This window comes from Myotis myotis, unplaced genomic scaffold (assembly GCF_014108235.1).
Source record: "Myotis myotis isolate mMyoMyo1 unplaced genomic scaffold, mMyoMyo1.p scaffold_m19_p_7, whole genome shotgun sequence".
NCBI classification, from domain to species: Eukaryota; Metazoa; Chordata; class Mammalia; order Chiroptera; family Vespertilionidae; genus Myotis; species Myotis myotis.
Window position 1 is genome coordinate 52802471 of NW_023416379.1, and position 27652 is coordinate 52830122.

A 27652-nucleotide genomic window follows, 5' to 3' on the forward strand; every position below is an offset into this window, starting at 1 on the left:
GAGGCAAAAATGCCAAAACTGACACTGCCCTATTTGGGGCACATCCTGAAAAGGAAGGGTTCTTTGGTAAAGACAATGCTGGGAAAAGAGAAGGCAGCAGGAAAAGAGGAAAAACAAATACGAGATGTATTGACACTACAAAAGAACCCAGTGACAAACCCACATAATATTTTATCAAAATGAACAACTGAAAGAGGAAAGTGGCCAACAAAGAAGAAAGTGCAGCAAAGAAATGAAAAGTGTTAATATTTGGAAGTAAAATTGAATGGAATGGGATGGAGTTACATAAGAAAGCTGGCCATGGGACTACTACCACTTGAAAAAGCTAGATATGCAGCCAGAGGAACTTAAGGGAACTTACCTACATGAATGAGGAAAGTGTTTGAGGTGAAAAGGATGAAGAGACAATGCTGGAACAAACTTCACATTAAAGTAACTCTTGGAGATCCTTTACAACACAGAAAGCACAAAGGATGAATTTTGGAAACTGATCCAAACTTCAAAAAAAGGAGTCTGAAAAATCCATCAAGGCATAGAAAAGATGCGTATTCTGTGTCATAAGGTAGAGGATGGGAAGAAGGTAGCAAACTGTTCAAACTACTCTTGATATGTTTTTACAAAGAAATAAAGGTTTAATCCTCAATGTTGCTAATGGTTTAAATGACAGTGTACTAAAGTTTACTACTATTTTATTTCCCAATCTACACATCTACACTAATAAAAGAGAAACATGCAAATTGGTGTCACTCCACTACGCCCACCAGCCAATCGGAGTGACTATGCAAACTAACCCTACAAAGATGGCGGTTAATTTGCATACACAGGCGCGAGCGAAGACTGGAGGCTCCGGCCGGAGTGCAGACTGAAGACTGAAGACTGATAACTGAAGACCAAAGACTGAAGACTGAAGAGGCTTGGCTTCACCGCTGCGGCCAGACCAAAGGCCTGGGTCCCGGGTGCTGGAGAAAAACTGGTGCCAGCAGCCAGGGGAAGGAAGGTCTAGTGCGCGAATCTTCGTGCAACAGGCTTCTAGTCTACATATATAAAAGGCTAAGTGTCTGTCCGTCCGACTGGTAGCTATGACGCACACTGACTACCAGAGGGCAGACGCTCAATGCAGGAGCTGCCATGACGTGCACTGGCCATTTAAAAATAAACAGCACCACGGACCTGGCGCCGACAAACCAACACTCAGCTTCCCCCAAGTGGGACACAGGCCCTGCCAACACCCCTGAGTGACACCCCACCAAATCACAGCCAACACTGCCAAGACCCCATGGTGCAAAATGCGGCCTACAGCCCAGCCCAAAACGGTCGCTGTGGGCTCCTAGTAATGACGTCATACAGCAACACCCGGCTTCCCCTCATTAGCGACTAGCCTCCTTGCATTCTTCAGCCCAGGAACCTGACTTGTTTTATAGCCAGGTGCAAACATTTTACAGTTTAACCAAATGTTTGTGAAGCGTTTTCCCGTGCCTCATCTCATTTGATCCTCACAGAAGTCCTGGAGCAGGTAGATAGGAGACTTGGTAGCATTCTATTTTCTTTTCATTAGCAAGATGTGAATAGAGATATTAAAGTGTTTCTTCTAATTAATTTCCTTTCAATGTGCATGAATCCATGCACTGGGACACTAGTACAATTATAACTAAGGATTTTTAATGTTTTCACCAAATGTTTAAAGATCCCAGGACAATTGCAATTTCCCCCACTGATTATTAAGATAGCTTATAGGGGGTTCAGCTGCACTGTTAACCTTCATAGCACCCTCAAAGTGATCACTGCCTGCAGTTACTTTGCAAGGAGGGGGGATGCAAGACAGGCGGAGTTTCTGGGCTGACTGGCGAAGTTCTACTTCCCCACCAGCATGGCAGTTATAAAGGTATTTACCTTATAATAATTTGCTGCCGAAACCGGTTTGGCTCAGTGGATAGAGCGTCGGCCTGAGGACTGAAAGGTCCCAGGTTCGATTCCGGTCAAGGGCATGTACCTTGGTTGCAGGCACATCCCCAGTAGGAGATGTGCAGGAGGCGACTGATAGATGTTTCTCTCTCATCGATGTTACTAACTCTCTGTCTCTCTCCCTTCCTCTCTGTAAAAAATCAATAAAATATATTTAAAAATAATAATAATTTGTTAAGCTAAAAAAATTGTTTCTGTGACTCAAATCCATGAGCGCAGGGGACTAGTCGATAAGGAACCAACCACCTGTGGTCACCTTTCTAAGAGAGGGGGGAGAAAAGTAGGAAAGTGAATTGACAGAGGGCACAAAGGCTGCTGTCAAACATGAAACCAGAACCCAGGCCTTCCTGGCAGCCAGAGCTGCACTCCTCTCTTCAAAGCCTGCCAGTCTCCCATGAAACAGACTTCCCCGAAAGGGCATCTTTATTGTCCATTTCCAAGAGAGGTAATTCAGCTGGGTTTGAAAGTGGAGGCCTGGGGTTTTAAGCTACATTACTTAATGCTAACCACAAAGAAAAAGACAAACAAATAGGGAGCCCAAAAGAAAGCCATTGACCATAAAATTTTTTTTCCTAAATTATTTTTCAGGTGGAGAGGTTAGGCTTTGCAGAGAACAGTAAAACATTTTGCTTCCCTGGTCTTAGGGCAACAATACACTCAAACTTAATGAATGCCGTTTATTCTGTGGGCCCAGGCAGTGCTACTGTGGATTTATGATAACGGAGTTGGTTACAATCAATACTTGGTCTTTTCTTCTAGACTTAGCACAGTAACATAACATTTCCCACCTCACTTAAATACCCTAATAGCCTCTAATGTAGCTTTTTACATACAAAATCCATCATGGCTTCTATTTGCTTACTGCACTGAGGAATGTGTTTTCTCCCCACTTTATACACAGCTTTCATTAACACTACCAAACATACCTTATATAACTGGGATATTAACTTTCATCCAATTCAGTTGGCTAGTAAATTCAGAACAAATACTAAAAGTCTCTAGTGATTTATTCTCCTACCCCCAAAGTAAATACCCCTGACATTAAGGCAATGTCAAAAGGCTGGAGAAAGAGAGACATAGTAAGAAAAACATTTTATATTCTCATACACTATTTTATAGTCTATTTTTAAATGCACAAACCCATGGTTACTTTTAACACAATCATTCAATTACAAGCACATTGTTGTATTTTTGAGTCTTTAAACACTCAGAGAAGCACGTAAATTAGTGAATTTAGGATTCTAAAAGACAGAAATCTACTGAGCATCAAGACAATTTGTTTTAGGTGTATCAAAATAATAATTATTATAATTAAAATATTGTTATTATTATAAAGATATCTGTAACTGTGTGTGGTGATAGATGTTAACTAGACTTTTGGTGAAGATCATTTCACAATATATATCAAATCATTATGTTGTACACTTGAAACTAACATATCTCGTTTTAAAAAACATACCAATAATCTAAAAAATGAATTTCTAAAGACATAAACTTTATTTTATTCAAAATGGCCTTTTCTCAAGGATTTAGTAAGAGAAAGGAAAGAAATTCTGGTATCTAAAGATCAGTTAGACCCATTCCATATTTTGGAGAAGGGGAAAGGAATGATTTACAGCTACCATTTTAATAACAATAATATATGAGAAAAGTGTTCCACAACAGTATTCCTAACCTTCCTGGCAATGATGGGCTCCTAAAAAGAGGGTATACTCTGAATTTTATTAATTCTAATCATATATTATATATCCTAGATCTAAGGGAACTATTTAAAGGATGTTTTTGATAATCTCATATAGGATATTTGAAATATTTTTGAAATAAATTTCCCTAGATGTGTCCCAACCAGAAGGCATCTAATTAGCTGTAAATCCCTCATTGGGTAATAAAGTGTTTACTGACATTTCAAAGTACAAAATACCCTGGCTTACATCCAATCAAACATCCAGATTTTATTTCAGCAGGGTAGCAAAGACGAAAACTGTTTAAAGCACCTGATCTTCAGTTTTAAACCAGTGCAACATAGCTGCATCACATCAAGAATGACTGATCCTCCTTTCAAGTTTTTATGTATTTTTTGGCTGGGGGGCTTGGGGGCGGCGGGGGAAAGCCGGGAGTGGGTCTCACTTTTTTCTGTCTTGTTTAAAACCCACCAGGTGCTAGGGAATCTAGCTATGATTCATTACTGGTTTTATGGCTCTTTACTAAGTTTTTGAATAGCAAACGCAAGAAAACAAAGGCTTCAGTGAGCAAGCCATTCATTAAGTATCCCATAACCCAGGATAATACATTGTGAAGATTAAGGAAATTATAAACAATTAAATAAGCATCCGCTCTTAAAGTACCTATAAAGCACCAGGACTTAGGTTCTTCCTCTCTCGGTAACTCCTTCTGCTATTAACTTTTACCTTGATTTTAAGGAGAGATAGCCTATGCTAATTTTAACTTTAATAGGTGTCCTGTGTTCCAATGTAAACCAGTCACATTTGCTAGAGCCCCGGGGCCAACTTTCCTATCATTATTTCTATTTGGAAGCAGAGCCACAGATGGCTCTATAGGTGGTGAAGTCAGGCAGTGAATGGTTTGATTTACAGGATAAGCCCCCGCCCCCCCCCCCCCCCCCCCCCCCCCCCCCCCCCCCCGGCTGGGTCTCTCTGCACATGTTCAGAATGCTGATGATTAACGCCTGCTGGGCATTCCCCTCTTGGTTACAGGCTCTCCTGTCAAGTAGGCAAGGCTTCAATACTGGATGAGACAAGGAGCATATCTAGAACTGGTAGAGAAACTATTTCTAGGGACCAAAAGACAAGTTGCCACAAGGGTCTGAGCTGCTTAAAGGATAGGCCACCGGCACCACCCTCGATTCCGATGCAGGTGTTATTAAATGTGCACCTCCCCAGACCTACCAAATCAGCATCTAGGGGGGAGAGAGGGGATCTTGGAATTTTAGTAGATTCCCCAGATGATTCTTATGCATAAGTTTGAAAAGTATTGGTTTAAGGAAGATAGATAACTAGAAGAAACATTTAGTAACTTGCCTGAAATAACCTATACTAGTAAAAGGGTAATATGCTAATTAGACCGGGAAACCTTCCGGACAAAGCCAAGGTGGTGGGGCCAAGGCAGAGGCGGTTAGGGGCAATCAGGCCAGGAGGGAAGGGCAGTTGGGGGAGAGCAGGCTGGCAGGGGGGGCAATTGGGGATGAGCAGGCCGGCGGGGGGCTGGGGAGGGGGTGGCAGTTGGGGCAAGCAGGGAGGCAGGCAGGTGAGCGGTTAGGAGCCAGCAGTCCCAGATTGCAAGAGGGATGTCTGACAACCAGCAGTTGACATCCCCCAAGGGGTCCCAGATTGGAGAGGGTGCAGGCCAGGCTGTGAGTTTGACATGCTTGGTAGTGCATCTTTAATTCCAACATGAGCACCAAGAAATAGTTTTTCCTTAAATTAGGACTTAAAAATTGTAAATATTAATTATTTGGACCCTTTTCTTAGGTAACACAGCCCAATCTCAACCAGTAATGGATAAATGAAGCATTATTAGAGTTAGTGTACACTGCTAAAGTTGTGGACCATTTTTCAATGACTCCAACTGGGTACTGGGATCTTTCACATGATCTTTCATTAATCCCTCAATATGCCCCAGATGCTGGAGAGAGCCAAATGGCATGCTCCTAGGCACAAATTTACTTTAAGCAAATAAGATAAATACTAGGTCCAAATCTTATCACTAGTTTCTCTTAAGAGCAAATAAGTACAAGTGACACATACATTTAGTGATTGTGTAATACATTCCAAGGCAAAGACTGCTTTTTTTTTTTTTTTTTTGAGAGGAAGAAAGCTTCAATGTCTATTACCAGTCACTTAGAGTAGTTTTAAACTGTTATGATAACATCATGAAGCCAATAAGACATGCATATTCTTGTTCTCTGCTAATCTTCCTCTGTTCCATTTTTCTCAAATGTACATTTCTCGACATGGTTGGATGACTTTGAGTAAATTAAATATGCTTCATTTCCTAATAAATGTATGAACCTAAATGGCTTAATCCCATTTTTATTTGCTTACAAGGCAATTATGATACAATTGTTTCCGTATAGGGGTCTCACACTACAAAAATAACATTTTATATACAGATGTTTGTAAAGTGAGAAATAAATTATAAGAAAACGGTTATAATTAACGGACCAGTAAAAAAACTAGCACATTGGTGTTAGGTCTGATCAAATAATTAAATCAATACCCTTTCCTCTGGGAACTAACCTTTAGGCTACTTCACAACAGACATTCCACTTGCTAAGGCCATCATCTCTCCCCTCCAGACTTTCCCAGACTCCGGACCTGCACAGAGAATTCCCCACCCAGAAAAAGCCCACCTAGAGTCCTTTAAAAACCTCTGACTGCCCTAGCTCGTTTGGTTCAGTGGATAGAGCGTTGGCCTGTGGACTGAAGGGTCCCGAGTTCAATTCCGGTCAAGGGCACATGCCAGGGTTGCGGGTTCAATCCCCAGTTGGGGCGTGGAGGAGGCAGCCGATCAATGATTCTCTCTCATCATTGATGTTTCTGTCTCTCTCTCTACCTATCCCTTCCTCTCTGAAATCAATAAAAATATATTTTTTAAAAATAAAAATAAGCCCTAACCGGTTTGGCTCAGTGGATAGAGCGTCGGCCTGCGGACTGAACGGTCCCAGGTTCAATTCCGGTCAAGGGCATGTACCTTGGTTGCGGGCACATTCCCAGTAGGAGGTGTGCAGGAGGCAGCTGATCGATGTTTCTCTCTCATCGATATTTCTAACTCTCTATCCCTCTCCTTTCCTCTCTGTGAAAAATCAATAAAATATATTTTAAAAAATAAATAAATAAAAATAAATAAAAAACCTCTGACTGCTGGTCTTTGAGGGCTGACGCCATTTTGGGGCTCAGCCCATCTGGTCTCCAGATGACCTAATAAATTCGTAATTCTTCACTCCTTTTGGCCTCGTGTTCCTCCATCGGCAACCCTAACAATTGGTATAAAAGATAGCTACATATCCACCAGAGTTCTGTTCCCCTTCCAAAGTAAATGATTATTGCTCAGAAGCAGCTGTCCAGCGAGGACTACATTTCCCAGCCTCCTTAAATTGAGGTTAGACTAAGAATTGGTTCTGGACAATGAAATGTAAGCAGAAGTGGTGTTTTTACTCACTGGTGGAGTTAATCTGGTTTGCCTTTTCCCTACTCTGTTCCTTTCTGTAACACTCACTGGAGGCTACATGGTAAAGATGGTGGCATTACAAGAGATTTTTTTTTTTTTAATCCCTGAGTCACTTACAGAAGAGCTAACTAGCCCTGGCTGGTGTGGCCCAATTGGTTGAGCATCATCCCATGCACTGAAAGGTTGCCAATTCAATTCCCAGTCAGGGCACATACCCAAATTGCAGGCTCAATCCCCAGTAAGGGATGTGAAGGAGGCAGTCAATTGATGTTTCTCTCCCTCTTCCTTCCTCTCTCTAGAAAATCAATAAAAACATGTCTTTTAAAAATTAAAAAAAAAATAGTACAGAGTTCCTGTGTACCCTACCTCCCACTGATAGTATCTTACATAACCACAGTGCAATGATCAAAACAAGGAAATTGGCATTGGTATAATATATTAACTATAGACCCTATTCGGATTTCGCTTTTTCTTTGTATTCACTGTGTGTGTGTGTGTGTGTGTGTGTGTGTGTTCTATGAATTTTATCATATGTACAGATTTGTGTAACCTCCACCACAATCGACACAGAACTGTTTCAAATCCCCACTGTACAGATTAGGAAACTGAGGCATACATTTTTACAACCAAATCGTCAAAATTTTTAAAACTAATAGATGGCAGAGCCAGGAGTCAAATCCAGTAAGACCAGCTCTGAAGCCGTGCCTCTTAACCAAAGGTGGCTATAAGTATTTAAAGGGCTTCTCTGTGATACTCAAATGCATCTATATGTACCACTCAAGAAGTCTGATCTCCAGTACTTTGATATTTTACACTATATATGGCATAATATAAAGTAGATACAGTACATCTCAGCATTCTACCTAAATTGGGCCAAATTCAGAATTTCATTCTGGGACTTACAGTTAGTTCACTTGGTATTTTCTAGCTAAAAAATAAGTTTTTAAAATGACATGAGACATATTATCCCTGACAAAGAAAGAAAAATAACTTTTAGTTTTGTGAAAAATCTGTACTGAAATTTTTCAAGTTGATTGTTTATAATTAGGTTTATTTTTTATTCTCAATAATAAATTCAAATCACTATTGTATAAGTATGACATCATAGGTCACCTTATGTCACTACATTTTTACCTCTCATTAAGCAGATATTTTAGGTAGTAGAACATCTAAATAATTTTACTATGGGGCCCTAGCTGGTTTGGCTCAGTGGACAGAGTGTTGGCCTGCGGACTGAAGGGTCCTGGGTTCAATTCCAGTCAAGAGCAGGTACCTCGGTTCCAGGCTCCGCCCCAGCACGGGCCATGGTCAGGGCCCGTGCAGGAGGCAACCAATTGATGTGTTTCTCTCACATCGATATTTCCCTCTGTCTTTCCCTCTCTCTTCCACTCTCTGTAAAAATCAATGGGAAAATATCCTCAGGTGAGGATTTTAAATAAATAAATAAATAAATAAATAAATCCACTATGGGAACAAAGTATTCTTCAAAAAATACATTTGATTAATACTGAACTGTCTTGTGTAATTTTAAAAGCTTTACAGCTGATTTAATTATTTTTCAGATCATGAACTTAATATATGTTCATTGCAAGAAGCCTATAAAATCTCCATAAAGATACAGAGGGGAAGAAGCCCCAAAACTCCTAAACTCACCACCAAGAGGCAATTTCCTTGTATATCAGATTCCCATGGGCCTTTCCTGGTGTTAGAATACAATACAGACATTTTTTAAAACTCAAAACTCTAATTCACTGAAGAATAAAAATTTTCTGACCTTGGAATCACATTTTAGATAAACTGGTACTTTGGTTTATATTCTAGAATGTGAATACACATACACACGGTCTTAAAGGACACTACGCAATAAGCTACTAATGCTCATAATAAAAGGAAATCATCAAGTTACATCAGATTAACAATCTCATTAGTTCTTGCTGGTCCACAGGCCATCAGGATAATTGGAGGGCACCTCTCTCCAGGACTGTGGGAGTAAAAAGTATTGCTTTTACACTATGTTTTGGTCTGGGCCCCTTATTTAATAAAAACTGAAGCTTTGAGAAACTAGAGCTCCACAGTGAGTTGATGGCCAGGACTACCCCAGGTTTCCTAACATCCATCTCACGTCCTTCTGTCTTCCAAGGCCCAGGATGTGCTCCTCCACCTCCACAGCCTCATCCAACTCGACCAGAAGACAGAGAGCAACGTCCCTAAAGCTAATGTGGAAAAGGTCACAACCTCAAGAGAACTAAGTTCTTTATTCATCTTTTGTCTACTTCCTATCTGTAAGGAAAGTGGACCTTATCCTTTTGTTTCTATTAATTTTAGAAACATATCTCAAAGCACATGTCCTTTACAAAACAAAAACAACAAAAAGGCCTTGCTGGTTCCTGTTTAGCTATTAAGATTGATTTAGTTTAAGCTACTCTATTCTTGTTACTATTTGCTAATCTCCATTAAGTTCACTTTTTTTTGTTTGTTTACCATCATGGACAGAAAGATTTTTCATAATCTTCTCCATTTTTGAACTGAGGACAAATCAGTGATGTAGAAACTGAGTTAAGTCCATTCAGTTGTCAAGCAACTCCTAAATTTAAATGTTTTAATCCTTATACACTCTTCCTAGTTTTTTTTTGTTTTTTTGTTTTAATATATTTTATTGAGTTTTCACAGAGAGGAAAGGAGAGAGATAGAGAGTTAGAAACATCGATGAGAGAGAAACATCGACCAGCCGCCTCCTGCACACTTCCCACTGGGGATGTGCCCGCAACCAAGGTACATGCCCTTGACCGGAAACGAACCTGGGACCTTTCAGTCCACAGGTCGATGCTCTATCCACTGAGCCAAACCGGTTTCAGCCACTCTTCCTAGTTTTACATGAAAACACTGAGTCAAGCATTTCCCAAAGTACTTTGTGTCTAGAATATCAGATTCTAATACTTAAATGGATGTTCAAATTTTGTCAATGTTCTAGGTAAAAGAGTAGCAGACAAAAAAGGGGAAAGAATTCATTCTAACCCACATTTTATTATCTAAACAATAAGATGTTGGAAATTAGATATAATCAGTCTAAACCCGTGGTCGGCAAACTGCGGCTCTTTGGCCCCTTGAGTGTGGCTCTTCCTAAGCCTTAGGAGTACCCTAATTAAGTTAATAACAATGTACCTACCTATAGAGTTTAAGTTTAAAAAATTTGGCTCTCAAAAGGAATTTCAATCGTTGTACTGTTGATATTTGGCTCTGTTGACTAATGAGTTTGCCGACCACTGGTCTAAACCAAAGAAAGATTAAAAAGGCACAATATGTTAAAAATAGCCCTAGTCAGTTTGGCTCAGTAGATAGAGCGTCAGCCTGTGGATTGAAGGGTCCCGGGTTTGATTCTGGCCAAGAGCACATACCTGGGTTGCAGGGGACTACAGGCTCAATCCCCAGCCCTGGTTAGGGGAATATAGGAGTCAACCAATTGATGATGTGTCTCTCTCACACTGACGTTTCTCTCTCTGTCTCTCTCCCCCTCCCTTCCACTCTCTCTGAAAACCAATGGAAAAATATCCTCGGCTGAGGATTAACAAAAAAAATAAATAAATAAATAAATATAAATAAATAAAATGCCGATGGGACTCTTCCTCTGGGGAGCACGCTCCTGCCTGTCCCTTTTCCCTCTTCTTCCCCACAAGTGCGTTACCTTGTCTTTCTCTCTCCTAAGCTCCAAGGGTCCTTCTTTTGCTTCTGTAACTTGGTTTCCTGAGTCTACTCAGCCCAACTAGCTCACTTCTACTACCTCTGTAACTTTCTAAATAAACTTACTCTTATAATTTGAGTTCTTGGCTCTGAAATCTTTCTTTGCCAAACTCAAGAACCAAGGTCCAATTTTACTACAAACACCACTGATAACACAACCATTAGAATTATCCTTAAAATAAAAATTAAAAAAGCAACTGACAATTTATGGGCATCAAATGGAAAAAAGGAAACATTTGTTAACAAGAATCACATTGTTTCTCCACACAAATATTCAATTTTTTATAGAGGGGGGAAAAACATTAGGATAAACAAATAAAACAAACAGATAAAAATTGTATCCACCCATATTTATTTCAACTTGTAAGCATCACCTGTGATTCTGTACAGGCTTCCCAACAATAAATACTGGAAGAAAGCAACATTAAAAATAACAACCACACGAGGAAAATATGACGTTTCAGTGTATTCTCACAAATTGTTAATATATCACCAGGTCCTAGCTTAGGCCTGGACAATAACAGGGCAGGGGAGGGAAGGTCTATGCTTTCTACAAGGCACCATGACAGTCATCTGCAACATCCTTATTCAAGTCAGCTTTCCTGGGAGGGTTAACAGGTACCACTTATTGAGAGGAAATATTTGTGGTGCCGTTGAACATAACTGTTTCATCTGCAAAGATGATCTGTCTCTCTATACTGTAAGTATCTACATAAATTAAATCCTACTCGAAACATTTTTGGGCCTGGGACCCAGGTCCAAACTTCCCAAGACAAAGTACCTTCCTCCTGAACTCAGAAGTGCACTGGTCCAGGCTCAGGCCTCCGGTCAGTTATGAGCTCCTCCCACACCAGGGCACATATTGGCAAGGGAAAATGAGCACCACAATAATGGCCTGAAAAATCAGTGCCTGCCACAGTGGTGCGTCACAGTTTGCTATTTGAAAAATGATAAATCATTTATAATGTGTACTACTTCATAACTTATTTGCGAAGATTGAGATTTCAGGCCCTGGCTCTTCTTAAATAGGGACAATGATATATATATATATATATATATATATATATATATATAGAACCTATTACTGGGCATTTATTTAGTACTAGAGGCCCGGTGCACAAAAATTTGTGCACTCAGGGGGGAGGGGGGCGTCCCTCAGCCCGGCCTGTGCCCTCTCGCAGTCTGGGACCCCTCGGGAGATAACGACCTGCTGGCTTAGGCCTGCTCCCGGGTGGCAGAGGGCAGGCCCAATCCCTAGATGCAGCCCCTGGTCGGGCTCAGAGCAGGGCCGATTGGGGAGTTGGGGCACTGCCCCCTGTCATGCACAGAGCAGGGTGGATCGGGAGGTTGTGATGCCACCCTCAGTCACGCTCAGGGTAGGGCCGATTGGGGGGTTGGGGCACCGCCCCCTGTCACACTCAAGGCAGGGTTGATGGGGAGGTTGCGGCACCACCCCCTGTCACGCACAGAGCAGGGCTAAGCAGGGGGTTGGGGCGCTGCCCCCTGTCACTCACAGAGCAGGGCCCATCAGGGGGGTTGGGGCTCCGTACCCTGTCACGCACAGAGCAGGGCAGATCAGGGGGTTGGGGGGCCGCCACTGTCACACTCAGGGCAGGGCCGATGGGGAGGTTATGGCTCTACCCCGTCTCACATAGAGCAGGGCCCGTGGGGGGTGGGGGGTTGGGGCGCCGCACCCTGTCACACACAGAGCAGGGCCGATCAGGGGGTTGGGGCGCTGCACCCTGTCACACACAGAGCCGCAGGGCGATCAGGGGGTTGGGGAGCTCCCCCCTATCAGGCACAGAGCAGGGCTGATCAGGGGGTTGGGGCGCCTTCCCCTGTCACGAACAGAGCAGGGCGGATAGGGAGGTTGTGGCCTTGCCCCCTGTCACACACAGAGCCGCAGGGCGATCAGGGGGTTTAGGCACTGCCCCCTGTCACACTGATCCCGGTGCCGGGAGGCCTCTCAGCTCTGCTGATCCCGGTGCTGGGAGGCCTCGCGGTTCCGCTGATCCCGGTGCTGGGAGGCATATTACCCTTTTACTATATAGGATAGAGGCCTGGTGCACAGGTTGGGGCCGGCTGGTTTGCCCTGAAGGGTGTCCTGGATCAGGGTGGGGGTCCCCACTGGGGTGCCTGGCCAGCCTGGGTGAGGGGATGATGGCTGTTTTCAGCTGGTCACACACCCTTCAGGGTGGAGGTCCCCACTGGGGTGCCTGGCCAGTCTGGGTGAGGGGCTGAGGGCTGTTTTCAGGCTGGCGGGTGACTGAAGCTCCCAACTGCTCCTTTTTTTCTTTTTCTTTTTTATTCTGGGCCAGCTTTAGCTCTGGCTACAGCTCTGAGGCCTCTGCTGCTGAAAGCAGGTATCTGGTTTGTTTGGGTTCTATAATCGAAACACTGTATCAACTCCAGCTCTGAGATCCCGGCAGGCTGAAAGCAGGTTTCTGGGGTTTTGTTTAGCTTCTATATTTGTAACAATGTTTCAAACTGCAAGCTCAGAGGCCGACAAGGCAGGCGGGGAACGTTGGTTTCCTCCATCACTGAAGCAAGCAAGCCTCATGTTAGTTTCAAGCTGCCTGGCTGCCGGCTGCCATCTTGGCTGGCAGTTAATTTGCATATCACCCTGATTAGCCAATGGGAAGGGTAGCGGATGTACACTAATTACCATGTTTCTCTTTTATTAGATAGGATATTTAGCAATCATAAAAAAGCCACCAGCAAGCTCGCCCTCTCCGGGGCACACCCGTTGTGCCCTTCTCTTCCCCCTCTTCTCCACCTCAGGGGTGGTACCTCTACCTTTCTCTCTTCTAAACTCCAAGAGCCCTTCTCCTGCCTCTGTAACTTGTTTCCTGAGCCTACACAACCCGGCTGGTTCTCTTCTGCAACCTCTGTAATTTTCTAAATAAACTTCGGGGGAAGGGGGGAGAAGCTACCATTTTCTTGAGACTGTTATATTCCAGGACTTTCATAGATGCCTTTTAATAAATACATTATCTACTTTAATCCTCTTAATGACCCTACAAGGAGGCTTTAGACATTCCATTTTATATAGATGAGAAAACCATACAGCCTACTCCACATAGAAGTTTAACCTGGGGCCATTTCAAGCAGACCTTTCCTTTGCCCAGCAATTCGCAAACTGAACACCAGTACTGTGAGTGCTGTAGTAAACCCATAGGGGCAACTTAGGATATTTAAACATTTCAAGGAAAACATACGTAGTGTACTTAACATGTTGGACACTGCTGAACCTACAAACTGGAGGTAGTTCACAGCCTCCACATCAGATCACATTGCATTCATATCAATGGCATCATATCTTTGCAAAGTTTGGGTTTTCAGTGGTTGCAGTGATAAAAAGCAGGTGCTGCAGAAAAATTAATGTGGAACAGGAAATGAGAGTGATGGGATCCAGTCAGATCGAAAGATTTGAAAAGTAGTACAGACACATCTTGTTGCTAATTGTGGTTATATTAAGAATTATATTTTTAAAATGTTGTTCTTTCAATTATGTGTATTATTTTTTCAAACATCTTCTATGTTGTTTGGGCACAAGCACTTATTACGTTGTCTGAGCCTAACTACTACTTAACCTAGGGCAGTTCGAAAAAATTACTGAGATACTAGGGCACAGGAACCAAGTTTAGGAATCTCTGTTTTAACAAGTGACAGAGTTGTGAGCACTGGGTGACCCTAAAGAAATGACTTGAAACAAAGTCCATAACACAAACATCATAATCAGAAAAAGAAGAATTTGTGTTAGAACCATTTTTAAAGGTCACTCTCAAACAGCTTACTCCTTCAAATCCCAAACAATGTCCCCTGGATAATTTGTATATATATAAAAAAAATTCTAAGACACATGCATGCAAATTACTGTTTTTTTTCCAATTCTTAGGGACTCGAGCAGAGCTTTTAAAATTATAGGCTCCAAGCCATGTTGAAAGAGACTGGGCTTCCCCTACACAGAGAGAACACACCCCTCTGCAGCAAGGAAAGGGGGCGCCTGTGCCAAGGTGGGGGGGGGGGGAGCAGGGACTTCAGAGACTGCCCCATCCCAGTACTTTGATACATTCAGCTTTTCTGTGGTTTTCACCATACTCTCAATAATTGCTCTTAATTTCGATAAGACTGCTCCAGGGTATTGTATAAATCCTAGCTTGGAAACTTCCCTCCCCCAGAGTTGTCCATATGTCAACCAATGGTCATTAAAGCAAGTTTGGTGCCAACAGGAATCCCCAATTTGGGGTGTGGTGAAGAAGAAAATCGAAAATTCTATTCAGTGTAAAGAGCTCAATTGTGACACAGCAGAGCTGTGAGAACAGCACAGCTGTGAGCTCAATAGTGTTAACTCAATCATGAAATAGCACAGCTGTGAGGCCCGGCCTCCCATGAGGTCCCTCTCTGGCTTGAAAGCTCTACCCTGCTCTTCAGAGACACCTGTGTCTCAGCTTCAGCTCCACCCTGGGAAAACCCCAGCCCTCAGTGACAAGAGAAAGTGAAGGACATGCACTGAGGGGGGATTTGGGGGGAGCTGACTTATATAGAGAGAAGTCTCTATCCCTGATCCCTGATTGATCCACCCTCATGCAAATGAGGGCTCCAAATCTTCAGTTTGATTGGGCCAAAAAGCACCATCCTGATTGGTCAAAATAGAGCTGCTCTGATTGGTCAGTAAATATGCTAATGTGTATATAGCTGTGCAGTTTCTATTGGACAGGGAAAGTCTCAGTCCTATTGGCTGAAATACAATTCCAAGAACTCCTTTATAAGGGATGGCTCAGGTGGCAGGAATACAATGCAGGCAAGCAGTTCAATGCAGGAGGCAGGTAATTTAGTGCAGGCTTCTCCCACTGTTTAGAAACAGCTGCCAGGCTCTGTTTTTTAATTTGAGTCCAGTTAGCTACCAGGAGTCCTTCTTGGTAGTTATCTTCTTTCTCTGGATCAACACATATCAAATATTAAGTGCGAAAATCAAAGGGAAATGAGCACAAATCCAAACTAGTGGTTCCTTATGGGGGAGAATAAGTGAGTAGATGCCATGGGGAGGGGTACTAGGGGATCCAAGGACCTGGACATGCTCCAATTCTTCAGCGGGGTGATGGATACTTGGGTGTGTGTTCTGTTCTTATTCTTTAAATTGTACCTCTAAGTTTTATACTTTCTGAATGTGTATTTCACAGCAGCAACACCAGAATTTCTATATAGAAGGGCCTTAGGAGTTGGAGGTGTGCCTTGTCTCTAAGCCAGTGGTTCTCAACCTTGGCTGCACATTAGAATCACCTGGGAATCTTTTTAAAATCCTGATTGCTGGGCCTCATCCTCCAGAAATTCTGTTTCTTTGTTATGGGGTGAGGCCACAACATTAGTAACAAAGAAACAGAATTTCCAGAGGATGAGGCCCAGAAATCAGGATTTTAAAAAGATTCCCAGGTGATTCTAATGTGCAGCCAAGGTTGAGAACCACTGCTCTAAGCACAGTTGGATCACAACCCATCTGCTTTTACTTCAGCATATGCTTATCTGGATGGGCTATGGAGGAGTTGATGAGTTTAAGTGGAAAGCTGTGATTACCTTTGGTGTTACTAACCACAAACAAAGAGTTAACAAATTAGCATTTCCTTTTTTAATATATATTTTTATTGATTTTTAGAGAGAGAGGAAGGGAGAGAGAGGAACATCCACCAGTTGCCTTCCGTGTGCACCCTTACCAGGCATCAAGCCCGCAACGTAGGCATGTGCCCTGACCAGGAATTGAACCAGCGACCTTTCAGCTCAAGGGACAACACTCAATCAACTGAGCCACACTGACCAGGGCAACAAATTAGCATTTCTTATCACCCTTGATCTATACCTTCCAACAATATGCAAGTAGTTGTTCTTTTCTCTCTTTTATTCTTCTTCATCCTCTTCTCTCTCCTCCCCACTTATGACACAGAGGATAGAAAACTCTTTCGATTTTAATTTATACCTTAATTTAAAAAAATGTATTTGTTGTTCATATGCTAAGCACCTGCCAGGAATGATAGAAGCTAAACATGTATAGCTGCACCTACTAAGGGTAAGAACAATAGGTTACTATTGCTATTTTAAGGCTGGAAGAGCCTCCCTCAGGGGCAATCAGTGGACCCAGGTGTGTGTCTTCATTGCCCAGGTTATTTCCATTGACCTAAACACGAGTGAGTATCACCAACCAACTGGTTCACAAAAGGAATGCCTAACGTTTCAGAGCAGTACGCCAGGCATTTTACTCGCATCATTTCATTTCCACGATACTACCGGGTTATGCATTATACACCCAATTTACCGTTCTAAAACCCGAACTTCACATAAGTGGGCTTCCCAAAAGCACACACCGAACAAGTGGTGGCATCAGGACTGTCCCAAAGCGGATTTCTTCACCACTACCTGAACCATCTCCCCCAGGCTCAGGGAAACCGTTCTGGACCAGCTTTACGAAACTGGAGCCCCTCTCTGGTGACAAACAGCGCTCCGCTTCCTCCCCTCCCGCCCCCCAAACTACGGGAGGCGCCGCACCGAAATTCCCAAGGCAAGAGTGCGCGAGCCACATCTGAAGGCTGAGCCCCGGCCAGCGCGGTCTTCCCGGGGCAGGACAGCCCCCGCCCCCCGCCCCCGCGCCTGCTCCACTCCGGCGGGGGGAAGGGGGGCGGACTGCGGCGCGCCCGGGCCCAGCCTGGTCACTCTGAAGCCGGCCTGAAGGCCCGAGGACAGCGCGGAGCGCCAGGCGACAAGAGGGGACCCTCCTCTGCGCCTGCACTCCGCGTCCGGGAGCCATAGCTGGTGACCCCGCAACTCCACCATCACCACTGACTTCAAACTCTTTGAACTCACTCAAGAAAGAGGAGGGGGGCGAGCAAAGGCGAGAAAGTTCTCTGCTCCCCGCTCCCCAACCCCAACCCCCCAGTCTATATTCTAGGGAGGTAACCAAAGCAAAGCGATAAGGAAGGGGCCCCAGGAAGACCCCCTCCGGCCCTGGCTTTCCCAGAGGCCGCAGGAAAGAAGGCAACGCGTTCCGTTTGAGTCTCTTCCCCAAGCAGACAGCGGTCTGGGGCGCCCCCATCTCCGGCGTCGGACCCCCCAGATCAGAGGTCCCCGGGAGTGGGGGCGCCGGCGCGCAGAACGCACGGTACCTTTTTCTCCTGCGCTGGACGTCCGCGCTGCAGGAACTGATGCCAGGGACAGGGTTGGGGTGAAGGGAGATGCTGGGGACGGGCTCCCGCTGGCTCCGGCGGCCCCTGGGCCTCGGCGCCGCCCCGCGCCGCCGCCTCCAGCCGCCCGCTCTCCAGGCTGCGCTCCCCGCTCCAACTTACCTGTGGCCGCGCCCGCCGCGCCGCCGGCTGGACCCTCCGCCCCGCCCCGCCCCGCCCCGCCCGCGGCTCCTAAGCTGGGGCCGCAGCGCCCCGCAGCGGCCGGCGGGGCACGGTGGGGGCCCGGGGAGGTGGGGCCGTGGTCGGCAGCCCGCTCACAGATGGGCCGCTACTCCTTTGCCCAGGACCGAGAGGTCTCCTTCGCAGAGTGGGAGGAAAGGGAGCTGCGCGGGGTGAGGTTTTCCGGGCAGCGGTTGCCGGAGGACTATGGGAGGGAGAAGGGAATTGGGAGGAGAAACCATCCCTCAGCCCGCGGCCAGTGGGTGTTCGGTATCCTCGTAGTTCACGGAGCTGTGGTCGCTCAGAGGAAGCGAACGTCAACGCCGACTGACCCAGCGGGCTGGGGAGGGGAAAGCAAGCCTTTATTCCAAACAGCTGGACGGAGCCAGCCGATGAAGCAGGCAAAACCCGTGAGCCTTCCTGACTCCTATATTCAAAGCACACTTGGCATGCCATTAACTCCTGTTTTTGTGTTTTTCAGTTACTTCTTCAGTATCTAGACGAGTTCCCGAACACAGTGAGCACTCGATAAATTATCGTTGAGCAAATGTATGAATAAACGGGACCTCAACCTTTTCAAGAAGCAGGGCAGGTGTCTGCTCTCCAAACATAGAACTCTTCCGGACAAGCTTATTTTGAACCTTTTTCCTTATCCTCTCTGAAATAGGCCTGGTTGGGGGCGGGGGCGGGGCGGGGGAGCAGGATCTCCTTTTTCTTAAGATATTTGTCTCCCTCTCTCCTTCAGGGAACATTAGGCAGGGAAAATCCAAAAAAAACCTCTACCCAAACCAGGGAAGGATAAGTGCTTCGGAACTTCCCCCACCCCTAATCAGAGCTGCCTCCTTCAGATTTGTTCCCCACCTCTGTCACACACACACACACACACACACACACACATCTAGAGCTATTAGAACACATTTCCTTCCCCTGCCCATCCGGTCCCCTGAATTTCTCTGTGGACAGGTCACTAGGGAGTTCTAGGTGGAAACCCCCCAAAATCAAGGTATGTATGCATGACCTTTCAACCAGATCATTTATTGTTATACTTTTCCAAATTCAAGAGTTTTCCTAGTTAGTTTCTTCAATAAACTTTCAAAGATCCAAAGTGCTCCATTCCTGTGGGAGGCTTTTATAGCCTCATCATAAAGTCACAGTGAGATGGAGTTTTAAGTTACATTTATGAGCAGTCAGAGTAATCACACATTAATTCTGCTGAAAGGAACAGAATGCCCAAGCCAGCCTGTAAGATATGTGAGCGCTCTTGGGAGCTGACTGGTCTGCATTTGTTCCCAGACCTTGATGAATGGGAATTCCTGGCAGGGGGACCTCACGAGTGCCAAAGCAAGCAGCGCATAGGGCTGCTTGGAGATCTTGCTTGCTTATCTCCAAGTGGGCACTCAGTTCTTGGGCAACTAATGAAAGGACAATCCTAAACCCCCCCTCCATATGAGAAAGGCTCCCAGCCTGCAGTTCCGTTCTCACCGTTCTGCTCAGCTCAATCACAGTCAGTCTCATAAGTCTACCCCACCAGCCCCTCCTTCTGCCTCTTGAGAAAGAAGTCTGCTCTGCCAATAACTTTAACTGCTTCGTGAGAAATAATCTCAAATTGCCAGCAACATTTCTTTAATGAGTTGACTGTCTTAGCTGTCTTTTATGTTGATAGCTTCAGTTTATCCTTCAGCCCGCTAGTCTGGCTTCTAGCCATTCTACTCCCTGAAACTGCCCTTGCTAAGGCTTCCACTCAAGAAATCTTCCACGTGCCCTTCCATGATCACATCCTCCTTCTCCTCCAGAAGAAACCACCTGAATCTGTGGTAATGATTTTCTTTCCTTGAATATACTTAGTGTCCCTAAACATGACGTTGTTCAGTTTTGCCTGGTTTTGAACTTTTTGTAAAGGGAATCATTCTATGTGACTCCTATGCAACTTACTTTTTTCATTCAGCATTCTCTTTCTACGATTCAGCTATGCAGCTTCTCTGATATACAATATTTCATTGTAAGAAGATACCACAATTTGTCCAGTCTAATTTGGGACATTGGGTTGGCTCCAGTTTTTGCTGTTGTAGCTATGAGCATTATTAAATATTTATCCTGATGCATGTGTGCAAGAGTTCTTAGAATATATATGTAGAAGTGATTGGGTGTTAAGATATGTATGTGTTCAAATTTACCTGGAGAGGCTTAATTGTTTTCTAAACTAGTTATATCAATTGTCATTCCCATCAGCAGTACAGGACAGTCCCCTTGCTCCACCTCTCTGCCAGTGCTTGTTTTGTGTGTGTAGGGGGGAGGGTAGAGGAGGTGTAAAATAATTTCTCATTATGGCTGTGATTTGTATTTCCCTAATAAGCAGTTCGATCAAAAATCTTTAGTGTTTAATAACTATTCTTGTTTTCTCTTTTACCCTGTTTCATATGTTTTGAGAAATCTTTCCTGACCCTGAGGATATAAAAATGTTCTTTAATATTCTTTTCTAAAAGTTTTGATTTCACATTTAAGTCTATACTTCATCTGAAATTCACTTCTCTTCTCATTTGCAATACCAGAGCTGCGTTATAATGGGTTTGCATGTATATATGAGTCGGTTTAGATTTTCTATTTTGTCCCATTTGCCTATCCTTAAGCTATTACCATACTGTCTGAAAATATGTGGTTTTGTATTAAATCCTCCGATCATAGAAGTTCTACCCTTACTTCATTGTTGTTGTTTCACCTTCATAAGGGTTTCAAGTATTCTTAGCCTTCCACTCATCCATAGACATTTTAGAATTAGCTTATCAGGTCCCATGAGAATTTTGGGATTTTGGTTTGGAATTGATTGCAGTGGATCTATGTGGTGAACTGCATTATTCATTTACAACTTTTTATTCCCTTCCCACCTCTGCCATGCTTTCCTATAGTGGCGTAGCCTCCTCTGCCCCTGGTTTGAGGCTTGTGTGACTTGCGTTGACCATGTTGGAGCAGAAGCTTTAAATACGTTGTGACTTTATGCTTCTTCCACCTGCCTTGAGCTTTTGCCTTCTGCCATGAGAATATCATGCCCAAACAGAGGCTGCCGCTTCAGCTGGGATCCCAGAATGATCCCAGAAGGAGAAGACACATGAAATTAGTCAGAGCCCCGTATCCATGGTACATGTACGAGACACACGGTGGGTACATTTGGAGGTTTCTTTTCAGTTTATTCCCTTTTGTTAAGAACTGCCTCTCACTCATGAGAGTAGACCTCTGCAGCCACCAACTGCACCCCCGGCCATAGAGGATTGGACCATTAATTCAGTGTACTTATTGGGACTTGACCACCATCAAGCTACCATATTGAACATAGAATACAGTGTAAATGATGTGCCCTAGAATTGTGCTTCATGGAGAATGTGACCACTGTACTAGGCGAGCAAAAGCAGATGGTCCTAGAGTCTAGTGATGAATACAATCGTCAATCAAATATTAAATTACAGCTGAATAACTGCTCTGAAGGAGTAACAGTACATGGTGCTATGTAAAGAAGAAATTAGGCCAGGAATGGACCACTGGCCCAAACTCAACCAACCTGATTTTCTTGCCTGTGAATTGAAGATAATGATAACTAATACTTATAGAGTGCTTACTGTTTTTAATTCTTTTTCATAGTTTAATGGATTTAATTCTTCCCATAACACTTTGAGGTATATAACATTATCACCAGTTTAGACATGAGGAAATTGAGGCATAGAGAGGTTAGGTACCTTGGTCCAGATCACACAGCTAATTAGTGGTGGTGCTAGGTTTTGAACCCAGGAAGCCTAGTTCATGAGCCTGGACCCTCTATCACTGGGACAAGGAGGGTGGAGCACTCATCTCCTGTCATCCAGTGTAAAAAGCACCAAAAGTTTTCATGAAGAGAGAAGAATAACTATTGAGAGAAGCAAAAACAAGTTCTCCTTCATATGAAACCTCCTTTATTTCCTGTATTATCCTGAGACACCTTTACCAGATTCCTCTGTATATGGCATTGCTGGGACTGACCAGCAGACCCTGAGCGACGATGGATGAATGGATTACTCTGACACATGTTTCTGTGAAAGAGAGGCTAAGGGACTGCTTGGCTACAGCAACCAAGTAGCCCCATTCACCTGCCTCCTTAGGCTTTTATTGTAACAACAGCTTGAACTAAAATTAACTATTAGATACTATCAGCAGGGTAAGTCTCCTTGAGAAAGCACATGCATCTACAAGGTTGTGTCTAAAGACTACACAGAGATTTCAGTAAATCACCCGGAAGCTCGGACTTGTTTGGAAAAGTCAAGGCAGGGGCTGCTGCCTGCGGCAAGTTTCCCCCAGATTCTTCCTGCACTTTTCGGAGAATCCTCCTTATAGACTTTCCAACCAAGTCCTGTGCTTCCCCACATGGCATAACTTCTGAACTTTACCACCAGTTATATAATAAGGTTCCATCCATCCATCCCTCCCTCCACAGCTCCCCCTCTCCCCCCTTCACCCCTCCACTCATAAAAGGTATATATTGTGTCAACTAGGATATTTCTATTGCAAAATTCAGAAGACCCTACCTTCAGGGGCTTAAGCAGAGCTTCCCAGTTGATTTCCCACCATCACTTGTGTGCCATAAATGGGTTACAGATATGGCCACCTTATTGATCCCCTCAGCCTTGAGAGCAGCTGGGCAGAGTCTAAGGTGGCCAAAGTCTCTGGGCCAGTCACCTCTTGCCAGCAAGCAGCTTGTCCGTTTAAGTCAGTGTGGCACACAAATCATTTCCTGTGCGCACCTTGACTGGACAAGATGGGGAAGCACTGGCTTAAGGAATGGACTTGTAATTTTCTCATGAAGTAAAAAGTTTGGGAGTAGGCATTTCCAGGTTTGACTACAGCAGTTCAGCAAGTTTATCCAGGCTCTTTCTCTCTGTATTCTGCCATTCGCATGACAGGCTTGGTCTAGTTAGGCTTGTTACCTCATGGACTTTTTTTTTTTTTTTTTTTTAACCTCAGGTAGCAGGTGCTTACACAACTGTGTTCAAAGTGGAAAAAGGCTGGTGTCAGGGGGCTCTTCTGATTCATTGTCCTCTTTTATCAGGAAGCAAATTCTTTCCTAGAAGTTCTCCATCAGGATCCCTCCTTATTTCTTACTAACCGGACATAAAGGAGTCTCAGAGTTTAAGTATCTGACTTTTCCTATCTCTACTTTGAGAAGCAGGCCAGGGAGACGGGTTTGGATTGGCTGGTAAGTAGCTGACTGACAGTGCCTGCCACTTTTGTGGTAACATTTAGTGACAATACGTATAAATGACGGTTCCTGGATTTCATTCTCTTGGACTTTTAAAAAGTATATTTTTATTGATTTTAGAGAGGAAGGGAGAGGGAGATAGAAACATTAATGATGAGAGAGAATCATTGGTGGGCTGCTTCCTGCACGCCCCCCACTGGGAATCCAGCCTGCATGTGCCCTTGACTGGAATCGAACCCGGGACCCTAGTCCCCAGTTTGATGCTCTATCCACTAAGCCAAACCGGCTATGGCCTATTGGATTTTTAATAAGGTAATTTGTTTTAGAGAATCTGCTTTCTTGTGTCTTTAAATGTATAAGTTGGTATAACTCTCCCAGCCAAAGTAGGTTCGGTAGCCCTTTTCACGTCCCGCGTTATTCAGGGTACCTGTTCAGGGTTCGGGTTCTGGAGAAGGCCGCACACAAAATGAAGAGAGACTAGAAAAGAATTAATTTGGGAAATGGGGGCCAGGCGGGTAAGTCCAACTCAAGGGGAAGGACTTCCACTGGTGCTCAGGCCTCACCAACCTTTTATTGGTTTGGGATACACCCATAGCCCTTAGGCAGGCAATTTCCAGTAACAGGCAGACTAGCCCATCAGCAAGGATTTACATAATAGTAAATGGGGAAGTTGCTTCAGCTACCATTGTCTGGACGAACAGTGGGTGCACAGCTCTGACCTTTGCTAGGGCTTCAAGGGTCACCAGCCTTCCAGGGTTCCTTGTCCACACCTCTCTGCTAGTGAAGACAATCCAGCCGTGGGCAAACTACAGCCCGCAGGCCGGATCCCGGCTGCTTGAAATGAATAAAACTATTGAAAAAAAAAAGACCGTATCCTTTTATGTAATGATGTTTACTTTGAATTTATATTAGTTCACACAAACACTCTATCCATGCTTTTGTTCCGGCCCTCCGGTCCAGTTTAAGAACCCATTGTGGCCTTTGAGTCAAAAAGTTTGCCCACCCCAGCATAGGTGGTTTCCCACAGTAGGGGTTTCCAAGTCCAAGATGACTATAGACATGTGGAACTTTTAATGCCTCTGTTCATCTGACTTCATTATCAAGAGTTTTCTGCTTTCATTTATATCACCATTTATCAGAAGCTTGTCCTTAAAAGTTGGTATAAATAAAAAGTTAATTTGCTATAGAAGTGCATATTGCTACATGTGTAGCAAAAAGTTTGGGACTTTTCTTGGATAATTGCAAATGTCATCTTTTAAAATAATGTCATCTTTAGTTTATTCGTGGCTTGTAATTGGAAAAATTCATTATATGGCAATATGCAGCAACTAGAATGTTAGAAATCAAGGACCTTGATTCACCTCCCACCCACAGTCCTGTTCCTTACCTGGGTCTTGCTATTTCAATAAATGGCATTACCATACATCTAGTTGCTCAAACCGAATGCCTGGAAGAAGTCCTTCCCCTAACTATCCATGATAAATAAGCTATCTATTCCACTGCCAAAATTTATATCCAATCTATCCACTTCTCTCAATTTCCACTCTCTTCACTCATTTCTCTTTTGGACTATGACAATGACTTCCTAACTGTTTTTTTCTGCTTCTACCTTAAATATACAATCCATTTTCCTCACATCAGCCAGAGTATGTACATCAGTTATCTATTGCTATGTAAAAGAAAACCAAACACAACAAAACACCCCAATTCTTAATGGCTTAAAAAAAAACAGACATTTTATTACTCATGATCCCGTGGGTTGGCTGAGCAGGGATCAGCTGGAACAGCAAGTCTGTTCCATGTGGTGTGGGCTGCACTTGCCTCAGGTGGCTGCAATTTGAGCTGGAGAATCCAAGACGGTGTCACTCACAAGTCTGACCCCTCAGCTGGGATGACTCAGATGCTGGGATCTTTTTACTCCTGTGCTCAGCATCCTTCAGGGCTTCTCTATCCCTGGGGCCCTTCCAGCCGGCTAGCCCAGACTTCTCTCCCTGGTGGCTCAAGGCTCCAAGAAAGTAAAAAAGAAAGTAGCAAGGCCGTCTATGGCCCAATCTCAGAAGCTGTACAATGTCACTGCCACTTCTGCCACACTCTATAGGTTAAAGAAGGCGCAGCCTGCCCACATTCAAGAGGAGGGAAATTAGGGTGGAGAAGTGGCAAAGTCACATTTGCAAAAGGGCCTGTGGGATGGCATGGATGAGCTTTTAGAAACGTAGACCATGCATTTCACCTCCCTTCTTAAAACCCGTCAAGCCTTCCAGTAGCACTTAGAATAAAATCCAAAATGCTTATCCTGACTGAACAGACTACCTGTCTCTTGTGCCCCCTCTCATCACATGGGCCTTTTTGTTCCTCCCACAGCAAGCCCTTCCCCTTCTCCTTGGCTTTTCCAACTGCTGAGATGCTCTCTGTCCTGACTCCCACTGTGTGCTCACCTTCTTATGGTCAACTCAAGTGCCACCTTTTGAAAGAGGCCTTCTCTGGCCACCCCATCTGCATCAGGCTCCTCTCACCCCCAGTTAGGCTTTCACCTCCCTCTGTTTATTTCCCTTAAAGCACAGCCCTGAAAATCTAATTGTCTTCATGGTAAAAAAAAAAAAATGTTTGTTGACTGTTAAAGAAATGAAGTTATCAAAAATAAGTCTCTGTAATAGCGACAGCCATGGTTTGCACATTTAAAAGCAGAGAGCTTCCCTCTCTGGAGGGGAGCCAGGAGGCTGTAGGTCCGGGGAGGGAGAGAAACTAACTTTTTATTGGATATTCTCTTATGCTGTTTGACTATTTTATCTTATGCATGTTTTTAAAATGTCACAACATTATTTTAATAAAATTTATTTAAGGATGGATTGCCTCAGTGGGACGATTTAATGATTTGTAATGATTTCATCAGGTCATCAACTGTCTTAGCACAACCGGAGGCTGTGAGCTCTCTCTTGAGAAATTTGGTTGGCTTCCCTGGATCAGCAGGTGTCCAGCAAGATTCTGTACAAGGCTCTTTCCTTTGTTTGCTTCAAGAAAAAATTAATAGCTTTAAATACATATTTAAAAAGAGAGCCTGAAAGGCTTTTAACACGTGAACCCCAGGAATCAGGCACAATGCCATCAGATGCTTCAAAATTCTCTAAGATGCAGGATGCAGGCTGTATTTAATTGCCTGCCCTGCTCAGGACTGCAATTATTCCGTCTAAATTGTATAGATTTCTTTTAAAACCCTCTCACGTTTTTTGTCACAAGACATCTAATTGGCAACAGCAAAATAATTCACTAAAATAAGGGCACAAACGTCCGACCTTTAAAATTCAAATTTTAAAGCAAAAATACACTTACAAGTATTATACTTTAGCTTAGCATATAGTGTAATACAGTCATATAATCCAGAAAGGATACTAAATCACTTGCTATTTGTGTTCCTAATAAAAGAAATGATATCAATGATTGTCTATGCAACCTTTCAGTGCATGGGGCAATGCCCAGCCAACGGAGCCACACCTGCCAGGGCAGTCCTCACATGCTTGAGCCCACTCTTCCTAAGAGATTGGGAATAAGCTCTTCACTTCCCTCCCCTCTTCTCAGTTTAATGGCTATAATTTAACTGACGTTAGGCTTGGGCCATTAAAGAGGAATCATATCTAATGTCTGACTGAGTTCCAAAGTAGTTTCACCATCCACTCTATATGTTACCTTGTGCAAATTATTTAACTTGTTTTCTTCTGTAAAGTAAGGACTATAATATCACTTACTTAATGGGATATTTTGAAATTTATATTATTTTGGAATGGGACCTTATTCATGGAAAATCTCAGTAAACATTAGTTGGTTAAATTATAATGGGCACCCTGGCCAGTGTTGCTAAGTGGTTAGAGCATCAGCCTGCACCCTGAAGAGTCGTGGGTTCGATTCCCGGCCAACCTGGGTTTCTGGTTTGATCCCTGGCCCCAGGGTGCATTCAGGAGGCAATCAATAAAGGTCTTTCTTTCAAATTGATGATTCTCTCCCCCCTCCACTTCCACTCTTCCTGAAAACCAATGGAAAAATATCCACATGTGAGAATAAACATTAACAACAACAAAAATTATAATGGGCAATAAACAAAGCTCATCTTTCATGATATCACAAAATATTTCTAAAAGTTAAACATTTTTTAGAAGGAGTTGGTAAA

The 27652-nt window shown here is 43.8% G+C and overlaps 1 protein-coding gene across 2 annotated transcripts in view; it reads right to left on the bottom strand.

The window, feature by feature from the left end:
* Positions 1-18205, bottom strand: part of ANKRD6 (ankyrin repeat domain 6) — a 156077-nt gene extending 137872 nt beyond the window's left edge. For both annotated transcript variants that reach the window (XM_036317724.1, XM_036317722.1), the window contains exon 1: positions 18039-18205. The gene's annotated coding sequence lies outside the window, so the exon portion shown is untranslated. The remainder of the gene's footprint in view (positions 1-18038) is intronic.
* Positions 18206-27652: the final 9447 nt, after the last annotated feature.